Here is a 6,712-nt window from a genome sequence, read left to right as displayed (position 1 = left end):
TAAGAGAATTTAGCTACGCATGGCATGCAGGAGCCCCGCCCCCTAGCTACAGCCGTGCTCCCTATAGGTGTAAACCCCCCCTGCTTCCCCCAGACCAGTGTCACTGTCAGTGTATGCAGTATATACATACAGGCACATGCTCATCCATCCATGTCATCTGCTATGGTTGGGAACTAGGCTTAACCAGCCAGGTCTTCTTTGTGTTTTCCAGACCTCGCTCTGGGTGGCACTGTGCTCTAGATATAGAGAACATAGGGGGAGATGGTCTACTCTAAGCCTTGAAAAGTGATAAAGTGGACAGTGATAAAGTACCAACCAATCAGCTCCTAACTGTCATGTTGCAGGCTATGTTTGAAAAATGACAGGAGCTGATTGGTTGGTAGTTTATCACTCTTCACTTTATCACTTTTCAAGGCTTTAGTACATCTGCCCCACAATCACGTTCACAGGGCCCTCTTACCTCTATGTCTGTCTGTTATTATCCTGTTTTGTTAATTCAATGTTTCCAATTGTAAAGCGCAACGGAATATGCTGCGCTATATAAGAAACTGTTAATAAATAAATCTCTCGTTCTGTACTTGAAATACTTGATTCTGCTAATAACTTGCTTACACATATCCGGGGCTAAATGCCCCCCTTCCCTTCCTTGTTCCCTCCCCCTGAGCATATACCAATAAAGCTAGCGGGTGGGTGGTGGCGGCCGGGTTTTTCCGAAACCGGGCGATGGTGAGCGCCTCAAAAATAACGTTCAGGCTATGGCGCTCCGGGCAACTGCCCTTCTAACCCGTGCCCTGAGCCGTTCATTGTATTTATTGAGCCAAGTCAGTGACTAGCAATTGTGCTGCTGTAGCCTATGGACTGCACTTCGTAAAAATTACTGGGAGAGAGTTCTGGAGGATCGCCCCCCCCCTCCCCTTGGCAATAACCGCTGCACATTGCCTGGAGTCCTGGAACAGGAGTGAAGAGACCGGTCTCCTCACTTCAAGCACATCGCAGGGACGGGGGTGCTCTTTCATACGTCCTGCCGCTATGATCGCATACTGCAATGTGATCACGGGCGCTAATATCGCGCCCAGATCGATTATTGATAAATGGGTCCCTTTGTGTTAAAACAAAAAATTTCCATAATTAATTTTTCATTCCTCAAACAAATAGAATTCCTTCTAATAAACCCCCCTTTTATTTTCTTAGACCTACTTGCATTTGGGAAAGGGCTGACACAAAAAAGGAGGTAGCAAAGGTATGTTCAACATCATGGAAACTGGGAGGTTTTGATTAAATTGATTTAGGATGCTCACATCTGCCATCCCCCTATATGACTACAAAATGCCATTCATAAAATAGGATAGTGGTTGTGGCCTCACTAATATTGCAGGTGCTCAAGCATGTACAGCACCCATAGATCTGGCTACTATGGAGGTTGCTGTTACCATAATTTGTTTTTGTACAGTGGCGGAAAAAAAGTTTAGTCCCTCCATGATTTCTTCTATTTTTGCATATTTGTTACATTTGATTGTTTCAGATTAAACAAAATTGTATATAAGACAACCTGAGCACAAACGAAATACATTATGATGTAAATGATCATTTCATTTAATGAGGGATAAAGCTTATCCAGCACTTATGTCACCCATGTGATAAATGAATTGCCCCCATAAACTTAATAACTGGTTCTGCCACATTTAGCAGCAGCAACTGCAACCAAACGCTTCCGATAACTGGCGATCAGTCTTTCACATCGCTGTGGAGGAATTTTGACCCACTCTTCTTTGCAGAATTGCTTTAATACAGCAACATTGGAGGGTTTACAAGCATGAACTGACCCAAGTGTTCCGAAAAGTTCCATTATTGACTCATCAGTCCACAGAACATTAGCCTAGAAGACTTGGGGGTTATCAAAGTGTTTTTTGGAAAATGTGAGACGAGCCTTTACGTTGCTCGCAGTGGTTTTTTTGCTTTGCAACTCTCCATAGGAGTCCATTTTTGCCCAGTCTCTTTCTTATGCTGGAATTACTGTATGAATGAATTAACTGAGGCGAGCGAGGCCTGCAGTTGATTAGATGTTCGTCTGGGTTCTCTTGTGACTTCCAGGATAAGATGTCGATGTGCTCTTGGAGTAATTTTGTTAGGCTGCCCACTTCTGAGAAGATTCATCACTGTTCAAAGTTTTTGTCATTTGGAGATAATAGTTCTAACTGTGGTTTGCTGGAGTCTTAGAGAGATGGTTTTGTAACTCTTTACAGGATGATATATTTCAATAACTTTCTTTCTCATCTCTTCTGGGCTTTCTTTAGACTGCGTCATATTGTGCTGCTTGTTGAGACCTGTTAATCAACTTCACATTGCTTGAAAGGTTCTATTTAAGTAATGGTTTGATTCAACAGGACTGACAGTTAATCAAGCCTTATTATGTCTAGTCTAATTGTGTCCAATGATAAATTCAATTTATTTAATGGGTCGAATGAGTATCTAAGGGGGCAAGTGCAATTTCACACAGGTAGGACTGGCAACAGAAATCATAGTGCCCTATACAACCATTTCCCCCCCCCCCCCCCCCCCCCATCCTCGGGTCTATGGCAGGTACAGGCCAGTCCTTAATTATATGTGGTTTCTCTGATGGAACTGTGCCTCTCTGGGCAAATGGTGACTTCAGTTGGTATTCACATTAGAGATCACATGGCCTGGAAAATGCCTGTTAGCGTAGGTATATAGTCAATGTCTTTGTCATGTAGTAGTGCCCTTTCAGCCCCCACAGTGTCCCTTCAGCCCCAAAAGTCTCTCTCCAGATATCACAGTCTCTCTCCAATCCCTACAGTGGCCCTCCAGCCGCCACAGTGTCTCTCTAGCCCCCAATGTCTCTTCAGCCCACACAGTCTCTCTCCAGCCTCCACAGTGTCTATCCAGCCCCTAGTGTCCCTCCAGTTCCAAAGTGTCCCTCCAGCCCCTAATGTGGCCCTCCAGCCCACACAGTCTCTGTCCAGCCCCCACACTGGTTCTCCAGTTCCCACAGTGTCTCTCCTGCCCACAATGTCCATCCAGCCCCCACAGTGTCTCTCCAGCACTCACAGTGGGCCTGATTCAGAGCCGCTCGTAAGCGGCCACTCGAGCTTTCCGAGCGATGTTTGCCCAACTGCGCATGCGTACGGATCGTAATACGCATGCGCGAACCAGTCAGTGCGGCCGAAAATCGTTTGTTCGCTAAATAGCGAATGCCTTCTATTTTGAGTGACAGGAGGAGGCGTATGTGGGTGGTAACAGGGGAAGGTGCTTGAAAACGGGGAGTGGAGATCCGAACGCAGGTGTGCTTAAAGGTCAAAACGGGCGTTTTATGGGTGTGCATAATTAATACAGCAGCGTCATTGACCACGTCACTGGGTTATTTTATAGTCAGAACTGCTCGCAAGATTGCGGTAGGAAAAAGCAACCACAAGAATAGCGAGCAGTTCATACACTGGTCAATGTACTCGATTAATCTAATAAATAGCGGACATGACATAGGATGCGAGCGGCCAGGGGGCGTAGTTATCCAAAAAACGACCGCAAGTTTTGTTCGCTCGTTCAGACATAGAGGCGTGAACAGACCGCAAAGAGCGAACGGTTCATTTGAATAGCCACCCCTTTTTTCTGAACGAACGACCGCAAATAGCGTCCGGCTCTGAATGAGGTCCAGTGTCTCTCCAGCCCTCCAGTGTCACTCCAGCCCCAATGTCCCTCCAGTCCCAACAGAGGACCTGATTCAGAGACGGAGCGCCCGCTCTGAATCAGGGCGTTTTGTTTTTTTTGGAGCGTCCTCCTGGACGCTCGCATAGCTGTGGGTTACCACCCACAGCTTATGCGAGCATCCATGATGATGGTCGCGATGGTCAGGACCATTGCGACCATCGGGCTTGCGACGAGACCCTGCGGTAGGGTCTCGGTGACCGCAAGCCCTGGAGTGATTTTGGCTCTATCAGAGCCAAAATCACTCCCACTGACATCACTAGTGATGTCAGTGGGGCCGGACCCAGACGGTAGGCGTTCCATGGGAACGCCTCCGTTTGGAAGCCACACCCCTGGCACGCCCACCGAGACCCGGAGCGACAGCCTCCGTTGTGTGCATGCGCACTAGGGCACCATCGACCCGCTTGCGAGCGCTCAGCGCTCGCGAGCGGTTCTGAATCAGGCCCAGAGTCTTTCCAGCACTCACAGTGTCTCTCCAGTTACCCAGTGTCTTTCCAGTTCCCAAAGTGTCTCCCCAGCCCCCAGAGTGTCTCTTCTGCCTCTACAGTGTTTATCCAGCTCCCACAGTGTCTCTGCAGCCCCCACCAAGTCTCTTTCCAGTCCCAATAGTGGCCCTCCAGCTCACACACCTTCTTCTGGCTGCCTGCCACAGTTCCTATGTTCTGTTTCAGCAGTGCGGCACTGTGTGACATCATGACTCCACAATAAACAAATCAGGAAGGGGCAAAACTTTTTTACGCCACTGTATGTGCAAGTAATTATTTTATTTGTATTACTGTATTGTACTTGCAATGTTTTCTCATGGAGATTCAGCCACCCTTTCTGTCCTGAGCCATGCTTTGTAAGTCTTATCAGGGCCATAAAGAGCAATGGTGGGCCCAGGTGATGGGGGAAGGCGTGGCCAAATAATGGTAGTGTGGCAACATCAGGTTTGTTTGTTTGTTTTTAAATGAAAACAACTATACCACTGGCAATGTGCTCAGAGGAGGGGAGAATTCTTACCCCTGCACGGCTGGCCTGGGCCTCTGCGGGGCCCTTAAGACAAGCCCTGGTAATTAGCAGCTGACCCCGACCCCTCTCAGCACCCTCAAATCTTATTGTTACTTTTCTGAATGATGCCCGTTTCAGTTACTGGGCCCCTTTTATACTAAATGATTGTTTTGCAGCATCAGTTTACAGCATAAATAACTGTAAGAGTACAATATTCATTTGCATGCTAACAGCAGTAATTAGTGAACCTTTTCACCTGCACACATGTGAGGCAACCATTTTTTTGTTGACTAAACCATTATTCAAGAGAACATTGCCAATCCATTCACTGGGATATAGTCAGCATGTCAACATTCAATCTGTTGACACCTTAAAGTCGACATGGTCAGAATGACTTCTTTGAAAAATGTCATCGTGTTCGGTGTGTCAACATTTAACATGTCGACCTCCAAATTGGTGACACTGACAAAATGTTGACATTATGAATGTCAACAGTCAGCATGTTGACACATTTAACTAGGGCTAGGTGGCAATTATTGTTAGGCTGCCATTAGGGTTAGGTTTAGGCTGCAATTAGGGTTAGGCGCAATTAGTGTTAGGCTGCCATTAGGGTTAGGTGGCAATTAGGATTAGGTGGCAATTAGGTTTAGTGTTAGGCTGCTATTAGGGTTAGGGTTAGGCTGCCATTAGGGTTAGGATTAGGCAGCAGTTAGGGCTAGGTTTAGGCTGCAAATAATATTAGGGCTAGGTGGCAATTAGAGTTAGACTGCCATTAGGGTTAGGATTAAGCTGCAGCAAGGGTTAGGATTAGGCTGCAATTGAGTTAGGGTTTGGGCTAGGCGGCAACTAGGATTAGGCTGCCATTATGTCTAAGCTGCAATTAGGGTTAGGCTGCAATTAGGGTTAGGGTTAAAATGCCAATAGGGTTAGGTTGCCATTAGGGTTAGGGTTAGGCTGCAGTTAGGATTAGGTTTAGGCTGCAATTAGAATTAGGTGGCAAGTAGGTTTAGTGTTAGGTTGCAATTAGAGTAAGGTTTAGGATGCAATTAGTATTAGTGCTAGGTGGCAATTAGGGTTAGGCTGCCATTAGCGGTAGGATTAGGCTGCAGTTGGGTTAGGGTTTGGGCTAGGCTGCAATTAGGGTTAGGCTGCAGTTAGGGTTAGGATTAGACTGCAGTTAGGGTATGGATTAGGCTGCCTTTAGGGTTAGGATTAAGATGCAGTTGGGTTCGGGCTAGGTGGTAATTAGGGTTAGGATTAAGATGCAGTTGGGTTCGGGCTAGGAGGTAATTAGGGCTAGGCTGCAATTAGGGTTAGGCTGCAGTTAGGGTTAGGATTAGACTGCAGTTAGGGTATGGATTAGGCTGCCTTTAGGGTTAGGATTAAGATGCAGTTGGGTTCGGGCTAGGTGGTAATTAGGGTTAGGATTAACATGCAGTTGGGTTCGGGCTAGGTGGTAATTAGGGCTAGGCTGCAATTAGGGTTAGGCTGCAGTTAGGGTTAGGATTAGACTGCAGTTAGGGTATGGATTAGGCTGCCTTTAGGGTTAGGATTAAGATGCAGTTGGGTTCGGGCTAGGTGGTAATTAGGGTTAGGATTAAGATGCAGTTGGGTTCGGGCTAGGTGGTAATTAGGGCTAGGCTGCAATTAGGATTAGACTGCAGTTAGGGTATGGATTAGGCTGCCTTTAGGGTTAGGATTAAAATGCAGTTGGGTTCGGGCTAGATGGTAATTAGGGTTAGGTTTAGGATGTAGTTAGGGTTAGGATTAGGCAGCAGTTAGGATTAGAATTAGGCAGCAGTTAGGGTTAGAATTAGGCAGCAGTTAGGGTTAGGATTAAGCTGTCATTAGGGTTAGGATTAGGCTGCCTTTAGGGTTAGGATTAGGCTGCCATTAGGGGAAGCAGTCGGGAAGCCAATGGATGGAATCCTGACCGTCGGCTTCCCAACTGTCTAAACCCGGCAAGGCACTAATGACAGCCGTTGAAATCCCGACGCCTGTC

This window comes from Taudactylus pleione, unplaced genomic scaffold, assembly GCF_031769625.1.
Source record: "Taudactylus pleione unplaced genomic scaffold, aTauple2 ptg001661l, whole genome shotgun sequence".
NCBI lineage: Eukaryota > Metazoa > Chordata > Amphibia > Anura > Myobatrachidae > Taudactylus > Taudactylus pleione.
The sequence above is the reverse complement of the archived record's forward strand: the minus strand, read 5'-3'. Positions refer to the sequence as shown.